Source organism: Ambystoma mexicanum, chromosome 12 (genome assembly GCF_040938575.1).
Source record: "Ambystoma mexicanum isolate Mex_15411 chromosome 12, UKY_AmexF1_1, whole genome shotgun sequence".
NCBI lineage: Eukaryota > Metazoa > Chordata > Amphibia > Caudata > Ambystomatidae > Ambystoma > Ambystoma mexicanum.
In genome coordinates this window covers 606,205,142-606,222,818 of record NC_090936.1, presented here as the reverse complement: position 1 = coordinate 606,222,818, position 17,677 = coordinate 606,205,142, and positions in this window count along the sequence as shown.

Below are 17,677 nucleotides of genomic sequence, written 5' to 3'. Positions count from 1 at the left end.
CCAAAGGCAGATCCTTGGACTGGTTGGCAGATCTTAATTGCCCCACCACTATTCTTAACAATGAACCTTGCACATGCTCTGATCACCATTGCATCACCATCTCCATACTAGAGAAAGCCAGTTCTAGCCCAGGACCAATTGAGGCCCCCCCACCTAGTCGAGGAACAAGCACAACTTAACCATAGAACACCTATGGCCCCTAATACAGCTCACTACCAACATATCTCCAGTTAAGGACCCTGATTACCTGGTCGAAACCCATAGTACCACTATGGAACAAGCCATTAACAAGATTGCCCCATTAAAACTTCGTAAGGCCAAACCCTTGTCGCACTTAAATAAATGGTTCACTGCCAACCTAAAACTGCTCAGCAATGAAAAAAGATCAGCTGAATCCACCTGGAGAAAGATTCCATCCCTCCTGAACAAAGCGAAATTTGTCACTGCAGCCTCCACCTATAAAGCAGCCATTCTCAGAACCAAAAAGAAATATACAATGAAAGAATACAGTATGCTAAGTCAAGTACTAAGGAACTCTTCACTATTCTAAGGGAATTGGAGTCCCCAGCCCCACACACTGAACCATGCTTGAAAGATGCTGCCTGGTGTGCTAATATCCAGAAGGCCCTATCAGACAAAATAACACTTCTTCAATCCAAAATTGAAACAAAAATAAACAACCTACCCCCCCAGCGCCTACAATATTGACACCAATGTAGCCAACCCCCACCTTGCTTTCCGTTCCACTTTTCTCCGTTCACCATCGAAGTTGGGGAAAATATAATACGTGGATAAAACCATCCAACTGCCAAGGTGAAATCTGTCCTGCATCGGTCATCAAGGATGGTGCAAAAGAACTAGTTCCGTTCATAACAACACTGATAAACTCCTCCTTTAAAGATTGCTCAGTACCGCATAAGCTCAAAGAAGTGTGGGTCTTGCCGCTTCTAAAAAAAACAATCTGGACCCTAACATTCCTACTAATTACAGGCCCATTACAATGGTTCCCTTTCTCTTAAAATGTTTAGACTGTGCTGCCTGTATCCAACTCCAAAAACACCTGGAAGATAATGATCTATTAGGCCTCCGACAGTCTGGCTTCAGACACGGCACTGAGACAGCACTTTTAGACCTAAAGATACAGATAGACGAAGCGAAAGACAAAGGTAAATTGGCCATTCTCCTTCTTTTAGACCTCTCAGCAGCCTTCGAATTGGTCGACCACAAAATCTTGACTAAACATCTCACCACAGCAGCTGCCTTCTCCTCGAGTGCTGCCAGGTGGATCCAGTCCTTCCTCGCTAACAGAACCACCAGGGTGTTTGCGCCATCAGCATCAGGACCCCCTAACCCTATCCACTGTGGAGTGCTGCAGGGCTCCTGCGTCTCACCCACGCTCTACAATATTTTTAAGAAGCTCCTCTTCGACCGTCTTGACAACCTGGGTGTCACCTACACTAATTATGCAGATGACATCCAGATCCTCATCACTCTCACTGGTTGCTACACGGAAGACACTAAGTCGATCAATGCCATCTACCTCGAGATCCAAGCATGGATGGCCAATCACAGTCTATGTTTAAATGATGACAAGGCTGAACTCTTGATCATTGGCACCCAAGTCCACATAAACAAATTATATAACCGCTATTCAGCCTTCATATTCGATGGGAACACCATAAAGGTTTCTACTGAAGTCAAAACGCTTGGGGTTTATTTAGACTCCACTCTATCGCTAAAAATACAAGTCAACAGCACAGCCTCCTCCACAACTTACACCAACAAACCGTTCTTATCCACAAACCGCTGCATCACACTTGCCAGAGCTCTGATCCTATCGAAGCTGGTTTACTGTAACACCCTATTCCTTTGCTCATCCACTCGGAATTTAAACAAACTCCAAGTTCTCCAGAACAATGCTCTAAGATCAGCATTAAACATCCCTCGCCAGAGCCATATATCAAACCTTAGAAGAGAGGCACTCTGGTTACCCGTGCGTGATATAATCACCTTACGATCACTTGTCATCACACACAAATGCCTCTCTAAAGTGGCACCAAAATATCTGACAGATACATTCTGTACATATCAATCTAACAGACTGACTAGATCCAACTACCTCAACCAATTGACCATTGCTAAATACAACCTTAAAACAGCAGGAGGCTCCATTTTCCCAGTGTTAGCGTCCAAATGCTGAACTCCTTGCCCCCTGTCATAAGAGCAGAACCTTTCTTCTGGACATTCAGAGCCAAGACCAAATCCTGGCTTCTCGCCCAATCTGCGAATTAACAAGGCGCTCTCACAACACCCTGCAAACCCCTGTATAGTGAACTGCACAGTCACTCTGCTCCTGTAAAGATTACCTCTATTTAGATTGTAAATTATATTGTACATTTCTATATATATTGCATCCCTGTACCCAGATCAATATCTGCTTTACATATTTGCATTTGCTACTTGTAAATATTTGCCTACAACCTTGGCCTGTAATTATATTTTGTGACTATTTATCTGTAACCCACCATGTATACCCAAGTTTAAGAATTTTAACCCACCATGTATTCCCAAGTTTAAGTGCCCAGATACCCATGGGTTAGGCACGCTTTATAAGAAACTAAACTAAACTAAACCACTGGACAACGAAGGGTTATCCAAATGAAAGGTTGACATAGAGGGGTGATAAGGAGGATACTGTGGGGAAAGATGCTTAGGAATTACTGCGGGAGTCATCATATGACAAACTGAAGGTATTCTATTTCATGGCTAGGAAAGGGCACTCACTGAGTGTGGGTTCAAAGGATGGAAAAAGGGGGTGGGGCGGTTAAGGGGGCTGAACTGAAAGGGTCCCCAGAGCAGACACCACCACCAAGGAGAAAAAAAAGCTGGCTTAGTGGCACACCCAAGTGGAAGAATTCCCAGAGCACGTTGAGGGCCAAGTGGGAGCAGAATGAGCTGTACAAGAGGAGCAGAGTTCATTCAGTCGGGGAGATGTGTACAAAGCTGAGCAGGGAATCCTGCAGAGAGCGGTCCCAGCACAGTAGGTCAAAGGGGATACTCTTAAGTTGAGGGGGGATAAAAGGGATATCGAGGAGCAATGTTCCTGGTTTTGGTTTCAAAGAGATGTGGAGGAAAGGAGCAGAAGAAATGGTAAGAACGTGTGAGAAAAAGCATTCTGAAAAGCATGGGATGCTGCAGTGAAGGGGGTGAATATTAGAAGGATGGGAAGGAAGGGAAAAGAAAAGGGGGCATCACAAAGGTGGGTTAGTATTGGTGCAAGGGGAAAAGAGTATTTGGAAGAGTGTGAAGTTGATGGGATGTGCAGGAAGAAATAGAATGTCCATTGAGACACAGATGAAAAAGGAGGTAAAGCTGGGTAAAGAGGCGCATCCACAATGTGGGACGGACAGTGGGGAGGAAGGTGCTATAAAAGGATGTCAAACTGCCGTGTATGGGAATGGCAAAGCCACTTGAGACACATTTGATGAAGACTACTAAAGAAAGTGTATCGGCTGTGGAGTTCTTGGACATTTTCAAATTATTGCACCGGGATGTGAAATGAAAAGATGGTTCTAAGGAGGAGTAAAGAAAATTGGGGAGCTGGCATAGAGTGCTAACAACTTTGGCCAACTTTGGCAAAATCGGACTTTGGCCTTTCTGATTTACAAAAGTATTTATTGTGACGGGTTTCCAGAGTGGAGCGTCGCTTTGCTAAAATAAATGTATGTGATAAGGAAATCACAGGTAGATTTTGGAGGCTTTGCATGGTTGAGATACAATGAGGATGACAGGTCATGGATGGAGGCATCAGCGACCACCAGGGTTCCAAATAAAGATCTGAATAGCAGGAGCTAAAACCAGCTCACCAAGTAGGCAGGAGTGACCACTGGGGAACCAGGAGCGAGTACCCATTGCACCGCAAAACTAACTTCCATATGAGATGCACACTTTAACATTTTGTCCATTTTGAATTATTCTTTACGTTTAAATGTGCACTAGATGTGTCCTCATTCTTTTTTTATTAGCATTCTCAAATACTCAAAGTTAATTTCATGTATGCATGTTTGTAAGGAACCAATAGCCTGGGGAGCCAAATGTAGCTCCTGGTAGCTGTTGCTTTCAAGTTAACGAGCCTCTCCTAGGCTAAAAGCATGAGCTAAATACCTCCAAGCTCCCCTCAATTTCTAACCCTGGACCAATCTGTGGAGTTGGGCAAGTTGGATTTAGAATTGTGGTTCCAGTGGATGGCATTGACACAGCAAATATCAGCCTTTTATACAGCAAGTTGCCTGCTGATCCTGCATTTTTCGTTTCAAGGATGGCTCATCCATAGTGGGATGGATGGGTAAGAATGGTTTCATGCAGGGATCGGAAGTGCAAGCTTAGCACATATGAAGGTATCATGCACCAGAACGGCCTGCCATTATAAACATGAATAAGATGCAGAGAATGACACCCTGTGGTGTAGTACTATGGAGAAGTGAAGCGAAAATGGGGGTAAAGATGTTGCATTTTTACAGGTGGTCAAGCGCCCTGCTTCTGGTCTTAGTCCCTCCCCATTTTGATATGCTTTGATATAAACTTAATATAAATTTGATATGAAAATGATATGAAAAAACGTTGATATCAATTTTATATCAAATGTATATTTGATATAAAGTGTTTTCTAATTTATATCAGTTTTGATATAAAGTGAATATACATTTTATAAAAAAATCTATATAAAAATGGGAGCATTGCTTGACGATGTTGCTTGGTCGAGTGCCAAGAGTGAAGTGAGCTCTGAAGACAGGGACTGTGAATCTAGGGTTTTGGAGAGTGATGTGGTGATGACATCACACAGGGGTTCTGCCCCAATGTGATAGGAAGTGGAAAATATCAAGCCATTTTGATCTATTTTTAATATAAAAATGTATATACAAATTAATATAAAATTAATATTTCTTGATATAAAAATGTATACAAAAATGATATAAAAATCTTAAGAATCATATTTTATGCACAAATTAATATTTTTTGATATAAAATATTTATTTGCATTTTTTATATAAACTTCCCCTACAATTTGGATATACATTTTTTAATATTAATTTTGATATGAAAATGTATATCAATGTTATATGAACTGGCTTTGCTACAGAGTGCGAATAATGAAAAAGGTAGTTTGCTTTATGAGTAAAGCGTGCTTCCCAGAGCCTGCACAAAAGTTCAAACTATTGGCTTTGAAATAATTAAAGAAGTTTACTTTATAAGTAAAGTGTGTTTCCCTCTTTTTTTAATCTATGACAAGCCACGTGGAATCCCAGGAATGTGCTGACTCAGAGAGCAGCATTCTATCCACAGTTGAAAGCACAGGAATCTTTATATTTAGCTCGCCCGAATACAGGCTGTTCAAAGCCAGCTGTATAAATACAACCCCAGACAAATACAAGAAACATCTGTAGGCTGAGGTTATTTTTTAGATGTTTATGGGGTCCAGCGCAACTCTCTAATGTTGCTGAGTATGCAGGAAATAGACTGCTGCACTTTGTTGATAACAAAAAGTGGCACTGGACCCAGGAAGCACATAAATCTGTGTGTTGTTGATAATGAAACAAAATTGAGTTTTAAGCCTTTAAAAGGACCCTTCTGACAGCAGGGTTACTGTCAAACACAGTGTCAGAGCCCTGGACACTTGATCGCAACTCTGGAAGGTACCATGCTTCTCAGCTGGATTTGATCGTGGGTCTGTGGACACTGGAAGAACCCCCTGAAAAGTCTTTCAATTGGAAACTGGACCTGCGTTTTAGTCAGAGTTTATTTCAACAAAGTTTATTTCAACAATAGCAAACTTTTGAGTTTCGGGGTATTTTAAGACATGTTTTTTAATCTATTGTTGGGCACAAAGCTTATGTTGTAGACGGGTTTTAAGATTTTGACTACAGAGCTTGGGAAGAAGATGAACATGTGTAGAAGGCTTTGTAAGTGTTTATAGCACTGCTACACAATCAATCAGACCCTCAACAATCAATTAGACACTTACATGTTAAAGCTTGGAAAGTGTGAGGTCGAGACAGCAAAGGCAGCCACCCAGTATTCAGAATCTGGCATTTCACTGTATTTCTGACAGTGCAAACATTTTCATATTCTGCAAAGAATGTTTTCCTAGTTTATTTCTTTCTTTCTATGGGCTCAACACCACCCTTATAGCCGTTCCGAACATTAAATAAAACATTAAATAATACTGACTGCACTTTTGGTCCACATATCTTTTTGTGATGCAGCATATTTGCATGCACACAATGCTTTTTTTCAGCTTGACAGTGCCAATAAAGTTGCAGAAATATTTCAAATGCATGCAATGTGACATTAGTGCATTTGAGCATTTGAGTTTTCGCCAAAGATCACAAATGTTGCGCAAATGGTATATCCGTGATCTATTGGTACAAAGTACTAGAGTTAAGGACATTTTAAGGGTGGCGAGTGTCATGGAGCTATATCTTACTTGAGATGTGTGAGTGCATGTTAAACCCTAATTGCAATTTTGGGGCACTTGTTCTTTTGTAATGCAGCATATATGCATACGCACAATGCAGTGTTTTAGCTTCACAGCGCCGACAACGTTCATAGATATTTTTACTGTGTAAAATGTTCAGCACAGAAGGATCAGTATGCACCAAAGATCGCACATGTTTCGCAAATGTTATAAAGTACTAGAGTTGATGACATTTTAAGGGTGGCAAATGCCGGGGTCTTAATCCAGGCTCACAATGTTTTGGGATGTGTAACATTTGGCTTCTTTCAAGTTTTCATGGCATTACCAGTGCATGTTTTAAATTGTGCGGGATTCATTTTGTACTTCCAAGTAGGTGCTATATTTTATTTTATTCCACCCACAAAAGTGCACAAAACAAAATGTGCCCATTCTCTGTCTGCAAGGGAAGTGCACAGTGTTGGCCCGCATCTTTACATGTGAAAGCTGCGAGGTCTGCTTTAAAACACAATTGCGAGGTAGCAGTGTGCTAGGACTTTTAAAATATAGTTCTAAGTTTTGCAGTGATTTATACAAACTTGACACGCCCCAAGATGTAGTGGATTTGAGTATGTGCCAGAGATCACACCTTTGATGAAGTGGTGTAGCCGATATTTATTTAATACAAACTGCCATCATGGTAGATTTTTTTTAATGGGACATGTGTTGAGGTGTTACACCAGGCTTGAGGTTTTTGGTGATATGTTATGTATTGATGTAGGCATGTTTCTGTCTAAAAGGTGCTCTATTCTGACTCCATATTCTTTCCATTTAGAACCAACGTGTCTTCCAACAACTGGATGTTGCAGCGGGCAGAGTCTCTGGATGTGGATTGTGCTAACCGACAAGTGTCACCCATTGGATTTATGTATCTAGGGTTACTCATGGATGAGGATTGTGGACCATCACAACCAACATATGCTGAGGCCATGATACTAGGGCTGTCCATGGATATGGCTATTCTCCCTTTGCTGATCTTGATTCATCTGTTTGGCTCTAGAGTCTTCTCATATGCAGATGACACACAGATGCTGTTTAGACTAGACACTAAGCAGGGCGACGTAAGAGATAAGCTAAAAAAACTGCCTGGAAGCCGTCCGAGTCTGGATGGAGTCAAATTGGCTCAAGTTGAATGGTGGGAAGACAGAGATTTTGATCTTGCTGGTGGATGGTCCGATGCTTTTTGGCCTGCATCATTGGGCCCGTTACCTAAGCCTTCCAAGACAGTTCGTAATTTAGGTGTAAAGCTTTCGGAATCCCTGTCTATTGAGCCACAGGTTAACTCAGTGTATAGTGTAGGCTTTGTTAAGCTCAAACAGCTAAAGAAAGTCCTCCTGTTTATTTCAGATACATTTCATGCTCAAGCATTGGCAGCTTGTGTTAATGGGAGTCTGGATTATTGTAATGCTGTTTACCTGGCACAGCCTACCTTTCTTATGCAGCGCCTGCAGGTGCTACAAAACGCAGCAGTGCGTTTGGTTACCCACTTGCCAGCCAGAGCAGGAGTAACAAAGGCTAGACAATCTCTCCATTGGCTCCCGGTAGAAACTCAAGTACAGTTTAAGGCGCTTTGCATTATGCACCGTGCACTAGGTGGAAATGGATGCTTAACCATCCAGGAGAAACAGGTTAGATATAGCCCGGTGTGTTTTTGGGATCCTCAAATGCAGCACTCCTTCAGATACCCAAGTACAGGAAAAAACATTTGGGTGGCCGGGCCTTTTCAGTGGCCGGCCCCTGGCTTTGGAATTCACTGCCTGAAAATTTGAGAAAAATTGAGGATTTCTTATCCTTCAAAAAGCATTTCAAGGAGACCACCAGGGGCACAGACAAGATGGCAGCTTGAACCATAATCTCCCTCCTTGAGCATTAACACGCAATGGATGCACCCACAATTCGGAACCACCCGCATTAAAGGTTTCACACTCTGCTCCAGGAAACACCCGAGAACAGGCAGAAGAAAATCTAAGCAAAACCATGCAAGAAATCACACAGATATTTGGAGCACAAAGCAGGCATGTACTCCGCAAATTGAAATCTAAGATGGCGCCCACGAGACGTGTTCCAAGCCGTGAGGGACTCAGGAAGGCACACCGGGATTAAGCCACTTTACTGCTAAAGAAAGCCCTGGCCAACATGGTCGGAGGTGTGTGCCAGCAGCGGGAGGGACAACTCCGCAAGAAATGTAATCGGAGGAAGGTCGAAGGAAGGTACGTTCCCTCCAACAGTCACCCCTTACCCCTCGCCGCCTCCGACACCCAAGACGGTGAGCACTGGCATCGGTGAGCAAAATACATAGGAAGCCCACACAGAGACATTAGTACGGACCCCTCCGGTCCCCAAAGGGAATAGGAGGGAAATTCTGCGGCACAATTGGCGCATTTAAGCAGATCCAAAGCGGTGACCAAGCACGAATTTCCAACCCCCTGAGCAATGGCCGGGGACGTGAACCAAAAAAAAAAAAGAAAAAAATGAAAGAAAATACTATAATAGGATGGACAGACACCTAACAACGTAATTCAAAGCGCTCACAGACGCCCACTATTAGCTTCAGAACCGGATTACATTATTGTGGCACTACACACAGCGTGGAGAATTGAACCATCTAGCGCGTGATTATAAACATAGCTGCGCTAGCACCCGCCGCTTGCATAAGGAGAACCTGAGGTAGCCTACTCATTAAATCTGCCACAGACACTAATAATCAGCTAACTTCCAATGCCCAGGGCCCTGGTAACCATGCAAACTCACCACAACCATCAGCCTTTGTAGAAATCAAAGCCTTTGGAGCAGTGATCCTATGACTGACGTTTTCCATCATTGGTACCATAGAGGTGCCTGTCGGAGTACTGGGTGACATAAGGCATATATCCTGCACTGGGTCCACCAGGAAAGGGTATAGGTTTGAAAGCAAGACTTACCTGGCACACAGAGGGAACTTTAAAGAAGGCACAAGGTTAGATAGTTCACAGCGTTAGAATAAGGAGTGGTAAACCACCAACGTCTCCAGGAACGAAGCTGGGCCCCAACACTTTGACCCCACTTCAAACATTCCGCCGAGCGCAAACAGCCATGGAGCCAAGCGAAACCCAGAGCACGATGGACGTCCCGGGCAATGATCTGGACAGCGCTACCAAAGCAGATATCAGGCTTTTACTGGGGGAAGTCGAGCCTCACAGAAACGGTTGCTGACCTACAGACAAGAGTAGCAAAGACTGAGGACTGTCTCGAGACTGTGGAAAACAATCAGCAATCAGGCGATATAGCCATGACGCAATATGATGCTAGACTCCAGGATCTAGAACAGAAGGAAAGAGATGTGGTGGCAAAGCTTGATGACCTTGAAAACAGAGAGCGAAGAACAAATATTCGGATACTGGGCCTGGCAGAAGAACAAGTCCTAGTAAAATGCCATTACTACACCAAAAGGCACGATATCCTGTTAAAAGCAAGGGAAAAGCAAATGATTGAATTTGGAGGTGCAAAAGTAATGCTCTACCAAAATCTCTCAGTCATGACCTTAGCGAAGAGAAGGGGATGCCGACCCCTCACGACTTGGTTGCAAGAGAAAGGTACTTGCTATCGAAGGGGCCACCCCTTCTCATTGTCATTCGAATATGGGGGAGAAGACTTCAGGATCACCACGATAGATGAGGCAGACAGAGTCCTGCGTCACCTCAGAGGTTCGACAGAAGATATGGACATGGATCTACACAGTAAGCCAGAAGGACCCCTACTCAACTCAACACCAAAGCCACCCAGTAGAGGGAAGGCGATGACGAAGTGGAAGTATACACGCCTGAATAATTTGTGAACTTGATTACAAACTACTGGAACTATTAACCCTGCTCACTTTTTCATCCCTGATTGTTACTGAGATGCAGGTTGATAGAGAGCGCAAGCTCCTTCCCTTGTTCTGGAAGTGAGCTCACCGGATTTGAATAGGGACTGTTCCAATATTCTTAGGTAACGTAAAACTGCACCCATTGCGTGTTTCTAAATATAACAATTAAACAAGAACTTAATGCCCAGGGAGGGGTCCCAACAGAGTGGCTCTTCTTAGTTTATGGCATCTCCTCAGTCAACTGAGAATGCTACTGTTAGCTTTGCTCGGGGAAAGGGGCGGCGAGAGAGGGGAAATACTCATATAGATAACAGGGGGAAACATAACTATGATGGAGAACCACGTACAGTAATACCACTTACAACATTGCAAACTAAGGCTGAAACAGAGCGGGAGCCACAAACACCTCTTAGACTACTGAATCTGGACACAACTGGTGCAAATGCACATATTACAATGCAAGAATTGATGGTATAACCTTGGGGTCCCTAAATATACGGGGGTTAAACTCTCCTCAGATGAGATCCATCCTGTCACGACAGTTTAAACAATCCCGACTGGACATACTATTTGTGCAAGAGACGAAATACGCACACGAAGGGGAACGCAGAATTTTGGGTAGAGATATTGGGGATGTCATATGGGCCTCGGGCCCGCACAAAAGTGGGGGAGAGGTATCTTGTTCAGGAAACCCTGGCATTTCGCTTAAAGCACACACAAAGATCCACAAGGGAGATATGTAGTGTTAAGGGGGAGATACAATCCCGTGAAATCACCCTAAGCTCGGTTTATGCACCAAATCAAAGTCAATCAAACTTTATAGAACCTTTGTTCGCCTTTCTGAGTGATTGGGGGAGGGGTACCCTAATTTGTGGATGAGACTTTAACGTGGTGGTGGAAAAAGAATTGGACTGTGAATCAGTACGACAAGTTACACAAACACCGGCTAATCAGCAGGGTGATCGATTCCTTAGCTTACTGAAAGAGCATTACTTGATCGATACATGGCGCATAACCCATCCTAAAGTTAAAGGCTTCATGTTTTTCTCCCCCACCCAAGCTTCTCCAGAATTTTCTACCTACTGTTGGGGGCAAAATGTAAAGGAGAGATCCTCGAGGCAGCCATGGAAGTAGTTGCCTGGACAGATCAAAGAATTATGCAAACTCTCACTTGATTTAGGCACTCCTCTAAAAGTAGATAGGCGATGGGTCTGTAATGATTTTTTGTGTAGGGACCCGGTGTTCAAAGATACCCTTACAGAAGCCATTACGAGTTACTTTGAAGTAAATGAGGTGGATGGGATGTTACTAAATATGATATGGGAAGCGGCAAAGGCCACGATAAGGGGGACACTAATGGCTGAAGGGGCATCAAAGAAGAGGCTCAGGTTACTTAGGGAAACAGAACTCAAAGCTACCATCACCCGCCTAGAGCGAAATCTCCCGCTACACCCTGACCAAGCAGAAGAGAAGCTGTCTCAGATAGTAGGGCTAAGAGAGGAGCTGAAAGATATCTGGAATGGGAAGGCCCTTACACAACTCAAATACCTCAAACAAACATTTTTTGAGAAAGGGGCTAAAGATAGTGAATTGGTTGAAGAAACAAATATCCAACAGGGCTGTGTATAAGGTCAATGATGAAAAGTGAACTGTCCTCACACACCCACACGACATAGTGAACCGCTTCTCGAGGTTCTACACACAGCTGTACTCAGCTGAAGGGGATTTTTCATCAGCCGCCGTAAAATAATTCTTAGAAGTCCTTCCCCGCCCTCCTATTAGTACAGAACACGCAGAACAACTAAACTCCCCTATAACCATCCTAGAAGTTCAAAGGGCGATTTCCAATTTAAAAGTGGGCTCAGCCCCTGGACAGGATGGCTATACCGCGGAAATTTAGAAGACGAACAGTAACGCCCTTTCACCATTTTTAACCAAATTGTTTAACTCAATACTAACTACGTGTCAATCCCCAAAATCATTTACAGAATCGACAATCATAGTTATCCCTAAAGAAGGAAAGGATCCCCGGAAATGCACCTCATACCGCCCCATTTCCCTAATTAATGTGGATGCGAAAATCTACGCAAGCATTCTAGCATCCCGTCTTGCCCTTGTTCTCCCACAGCAAGTGCACACAGACCATGTGGGTTATATAAGGGGAAGACAAGGAGCGGACAACATTAAGAAAACCCTAGATCTAATGATAGGCCTCAGAGACACTGACAGCAATCCTATGTTGCTATCCCTCAACGCCGAGAAGGCGTTCGACCGCGTGGAATTTCCCTTCTTGTATGCAGTACTGAAGTGGGCAAAGGTAAGAATGGCATGGACACAAGGGGCGAGCGCACTATATCAGACAGCACAAGCAAAGGTTTCCATTAACGGCGTTTCCTCAGATCCTATAGTAGTCTCACAAGGAACCAGACAGGGGGGCCCCCTTTCTCCACTCATTTATGCACTAGTCATCGAGCCATTTGCCCAAATGTTACGATCAAACCACAAAATACATGGCATCATCCAGGGAAATAAGGAATGCAAACTAGCATTGTTTTCTGATGATATTCTCCTATACCTCACCCATCCAGCAGAATCCATCCCAGTCCTCTCCCAAGATATACACTGATACGGAGCCCTATCTGGCTTTCGCGTGAACCTTCAAAAGACTGTAGCAGTCCCACTCAGAGAGGAAGGAAACCTTCTCCAATCATTAATCGAGAGTTGACCCCATTCAGTGAGGTATTTGGGAGCGAACATCACTGTGTCCTTTGCAGACCTCTTTGAAGCAAATCATGTCCCTCTGTGGAAAACTATTAGGGAGGACGTGAACAGGTAGTCAAAATTGACCCTTTCATGGGCCGCTAAATACACTTCTATCCAGATGAACATCTTGCCCCGCCTTCTCTTTCTTTTTCAATCACTCCAATTGTAATATCTGATTCCTTTCTTGTCGAGATTAAGCAGGTGTTATTGGAATACCTACGGGCGGGCAAAAGACCCAGAATTCCTTACTCCACTCTTGTACTACCTAAAGAATCAGGCGGCATGGCGTTCCCTGGATATCCCGGAATACTATAAAGCCTCTCAACTAAGGGTTGACCACCTGTGGGAAAACCCTGAGAAACAGTGGGTCGCAATAGAGAACAATGCATTTGCTCCAGTCACTTTAGGGGAATGGTTGTGGGTTCCTCAATCAGCCATGACGCGAAGAATATGGGAGCACCCCATTTTGAAGGTATTATGGTCACTCTGGCGCCCCTCCCGAACCACACGAGACCTCACTACTTTGCCCTCCTCACTACTTGGCCCTCCCCACTAAGCTGCATTTGGTCTCCCCCCATACAAAGGTTAATCTGTAACATCCATCGATTTCAGAGTTGGTATGCAGCTGGAGTGGTGAGGGTGGCACAAATGTGGAGAGAAGGGGAATATATCTCCATAGAAGCCTTACAAGAAGTCCTACAGGAAGAGCCTATTACCCCTATGCAATACCTGCAGCTGAAAAGTGTCATCACTGATCGCCGCTGGGGAAAGACCTTGCAACGCCCTCTCACAGCATTCAAACAAATCATAAGTACCCCACAGTTAACAAAAGGGCTTATAGCTCGCATGTACAAAGCCTTGATTACTAGAGGCCATATGTGCCGCCCCCCATCTGAGGTCAAATGCGATTCAGAGTTAAAATTGGGAGATTACCTAGGGGTTTGGAGAGCCATAAGAAAAGGGGTCTGGGGCTCGTTTATATCCACACAATTCAAGATGCATAATGCACGCATTCTAGTTAGGTGGTATTACACTCCAAAAAGGCTGTCTAAAATGTTTCCAGGTACCCACCCTCACTGCTGGAGAGGTTGTGGTGAAATCACTGACAAGGTGAAAATGTATTGGAAAGAGGTTTTGAGGTGGATCCAGGACATTGACCGGGTCCCCAGGGCACTCACACCTGTTCTTGTACTGTTTGGGGTGGAATCGGACAAAGATGACGCTATGAATCCCTATCACATATGCCATGAAACTTATTATTAGCTGCCAGAGTATGTTTAACTGTCAAATGGAAATCGGCAGTCCTTCCGTCCAAAAGGGAATGGCTTAGTAAAGCACACTCAATATACAAAATAGAAAGCCTTACAGCTACAATTACAGAATCCCGTAGGAATATAGATTCAATCTGGCTACACTTTAAGGAATATTACATAGAATACTGGAGTCCTCTATGCTGTCCCAAGCAAAGCTCATAACCAACTTCCACCCCTGGCGTACCGGTAGAGGTGGATGAAGGAGAACGCCTCCCCAATGTAGCAATAAGGCCCGACAGATAAAGTAGCGCGGTCCCCCCTGTATGACTGTATTGGTTTTCCCGACTGTAAAATGCAATTCACCTTTTTAATCCGAGGAGTAGGAGGGAGGGAAAGGGGTGGGTAGGGTGGGGGTATGGGTCACGCACAAATTATGATGTTTTTGGTCAATTGTTTCTTCAAAATCGATTAATGCTGTTTACTAAAAGCAATACTGAACATTACTGTGAAGTGAGCATGTAACGTGTCAGACTTGTAACAAAAAAATAATAATAATAAAGACTTGTTTTTAAAAAAAGCATCTAAAAACATTTCTATTTAAATAAAGCTCTGAGATACTTACCCCCTTTGACACCTGGGTTTCGTTTACATCTATCCTGACTATCAGTTGTTTGAGCACCATGATTGAGTGATAGAGCGCTATGCAAATAAATTGATTGATTGATTGGCTACAGGGCCCTCGTAATCATCGAGAATTGATGTGCGTAGAAAGGTTTTGTGGAATCTCCCATTGTAGGTGGCTGTTTTTCAGGAGTCTTCAAGCCTCAAATGCCTAGGGTGGTCACCGACAATGGAGAATGGCTTTTGGTATACTTCAAAGGGCATCAGCAACCAGTGTCATGGAAATGTCTCGAGGAGAGAGCAGGGTTATTGGACTTCATCGCTATACTCAAGCACAAGGTATAGCCGGGGTGATGGTGCCCATTGCTTTGTCATAGTGAGGGGTATTCAGTGAAGGGACAGTGGCTACCAAGGCTATTGTTGCTCTCTGGATGTGAATTGTGTCAACCGACAACCGGCAGCCATTGGATTTATGCCAATTGATTCATCTAACGCAACACGCCCCATCTGCTTCTGGGACTCGCAAGACCTAACGATGATGGTGGGCCACACCAGTTTCACAATGGCTTTTGGGGCATTTTAAGGCTGCCTCACAACTGACGGCATGGAAATAAATCGGCAAGCGGCAGTGGTTTTTGGACTCCACTGCTATTTGCAAGCCCAAGAGCCTTTAATAGTGGTTATTGTGTTGTCATTATCAGAGGCTATACACGTAGGGTGGTGCCACAGCCATCAAGGTACCAATCATGGGGCATTGTAGAAAGTAGCTTTGTCCCCAACAACTGCCACTACAGAATGTGATGATGGTGGCCACTACAGTTTTTAAGTCTGAAGTATTGTCCTGCAGGTACTGTTGGGGTGGGGCAGCCATATGGTGGAAGATTCATTATAACATCCAAAGGTATGTCCTGTATCATATACAGTGGATGTGTGTTTTATATAGTCTTTAATGCATATTGTTGAAGAAAATATGCAAACACTGTCACATGTTTTTATTCACCGCTTCTAAGTAAGCGAGATAAAATCATGCATTTAATTAGTAGGTTTTTGCGTGCCATTTAAGTGCTGAATATACACGCCCAGATACAGCAGTGTTTGTTTTACCAACCCCTAGAAGGTTGAAAGGCTAACCACCTGCTCGGATTTAACCTCACCCGGGGCTCTCGCACGTAGATATCTGTGCATGGTCTGTTAGTGCTCAAGTATCTATCGTTATGGATACAAGGCAACAACATCCGTTCGTGTATGTGCTGGCAGGACCTTCCAGTTGCGGCAAGAGCTTTTTGTCAGAAAACATCTAGAAAGTGCCCACACTGTAATGACACACGTTCTCGATAATATTGTCTGGTTCTACAGCTACTGGCAACCTCTTTATGCCACCTGGAACACCTTCAGTTTGTAGAGGGTATGCCCGACAGTCTCAATGACGATCGTTTACTTCCGCCGAGCATGGTGAATATGATCATGGACGATTTGATGACTGAGGGGCCTGAACACTAAGCTACAAAAAGCCTTGACTCAATACTCTCACCACCGCATTCTAAGCATTTGTTATATTGTGCAGAACTTTTTCAACAAGGGGAAGAACATCAGATCTATAATCTTAAATACTAGTTATATTGTGTCATTTAAAAACTCCTGGGATAAACAACAACTAGCTGTGATAGCCCGGCAGATGTATCTGTCCAAAATGCGTGTCTTTATGGAAGCTTTTCAAGACGCGACCAGTAAGCCCTCCGGATATCTCCTGGTTGATTTAAAAACAACCACTCTAGAGGAATATAGATTGTGCACCGATATATTACTGCAGGGGTTACTTGATGTGTATATTCCTAAAAAGACATCCAAAAGACAACATTAATCGCATTACGGTGTCAGTAGGCTGTCATGCTTTCAACATGTCGACAAGCATATGGAAAAACATTGAGCTGCTCAAAATGCTTGTATACACCACCCCTCAACAACACAAGGCCATTCTATCCATGGCCTCTGACTATCTGGTGGCCGCTATTTCAGAGATTGGTCAGAACACTTTAAAGGGACACGTGCCTCTAACACACCGTCAAATAAGTGTGTTGAAAAAGAAAAAGAGGGTAATCAAGTAGCTGGTCAATAAGCAAATATAACTAAGGGCTAAAAGAAAAGTGGTCTCTCAAGCTGGCAGATTTGTAGGGTCTTTGATAGGCATAGCCCTGCTGCTAATCACCAGCTTGCTCGGGGATCAGTGATGGAGCACACCTATAAAATGTATTTGGTGGACAACCAGCAGTTACCCCTGTTGTATTGAGATATAGGTACGTTTGTCGCCATGCGTCTCGACTCGGAAATGAAGGTTGCTTTAAACAGACTTGATTTACTGGCGCATGATAAAGCGGCTCTATATGCAGATACACTGCATAAATACTTAATCCATGCCCGACACAGCGATGCAGAGAGAAACAAACTTACTCTATACATGCCGCCTGAGGAATATAGCAGGGTGAAGGCTCTGCCAGGGTCAGATTCGGTTACAGCTGATGTGGTGAAGATCCTTAGCCAACGCTATAAACCTAATGCAGAACTATTGCTACATAAGATGGAACTTGTAAATGATGTGGCCGGCTGGACCGATATGGGTGAGTTTATTTACAGAGGTAGGGTTGTAAGGGGTTCGAACCTGTACAATTTCGTATGGGTTGTTACGAC